The sequence below is a fragment of the Aplysia californica genome, unplaced genomic scaffold (genome assembly GCF_000002075.1).
Source record: "Aplysia californica isolate F4 #8 unplaced genomic scaffold, AplCal3.0 scaffold00197, whole genome shotgun sequence".
In the NCBI taxonomy this organism is placed as follows: domain Eukaryota; kingdom Metazoa; phylum Mollusca; class Gastropoda; order Aplysiida; family Aplysiidae; genus Aplysia; species Aplysia californica.
Genome location: NW_004797467.1, coordinates 428,775 through 429,964, shown reverse-complemented (window position 1 = coordinate 429,964; position 1,190 = coordinate 428,775).

The following is a 1,190-nucleotide window of genomic DNA, read 5'->3' as shown; positions in this document are numbered from 1 at the left end:
CACACACACACACACACACACACACACACGCACATCCACCCAAACACGCACACAACCACCCATATATACGTATATACACGCTCACATCACACACCCACACCCACACACACACTCATGCAGACACACACGCACACACTCTTGCAGACACACACGCACATTTTCATGCATAAACGCACACGCACACACATACGCACACACACCCATACACACTTACACACACACGCACACATACGCAGATACCACCCCCGCCCCCACACACACATATATTGAAATCAAAGTCTTCTTCAGCTTTCTTTGGATTTCTTTCCTTTTTTGCTAGCTTGTTTTTGCTTTTGGTATAATAATATTGTTCTGAAAGACAGTCTAGGGTTTGGTCCATCATCGTCATCATCATCAATGCCTTTCTCACCCTGAACGAGGGTAAAGGCCACGGACAAACACTTTCCACCTTTCTCTATCCCGGGCTAGCCTATTGATGTTATTCCATGTCTTCCCATTTTTCTGTACATTGATTTCTGTGATTCTTCTCCAGGTTCCTCGCGGGTTTGGTGCGTTCCAAGGCAAAATGTCAGCTCCAGCGACAATGACAATGGAGTGTGTCCTCGATGTGGGAGCCCGTGAGCTGTGTGCGGACTGGTGGCTTGGCCAGGGCAAGAGAGACTCTGGAATCGATTCTTTCGAGTCCAAATTAGGACTCGAAGAATCGATCATGTTCACAGACTAGATGCTTCTCGTCTTTTTTTAAGCCTGGTTCCCTAGCCTAGACTCCGACAGGCAACCCAATACGCCTACCTACAACACACAAACACACAGACACACTCACTCACAGACACACACGCACAGACACACATACACACACACATATAACACTCACATACACGCAAAAGGGTGAAAGTCAACTTATCTTGGCATGCGCGCAGGCTTAGCCAGCCATGTCTGCCAAACTCGAGACTCGAGTCTAAAAGTTATTTTTAGTAGTCCTCAAGTCTTGGCCCCCAAACAGCCAGGCCCACTTAAAGCAGCTTCCAGACTCGAGAATCGAACTTGATTTCTCGATTTTTTTTCAGTTTAGGAATCGAGGCCTCGAGTCTTTTTGCTGCTGATCATGCCCTGGCTATTGGCGGCATCTCGTCAGGAAAGGCTGGCGAAACGCCGACGTAGTGGACACACACACCTGGGGTGGGGAAGGG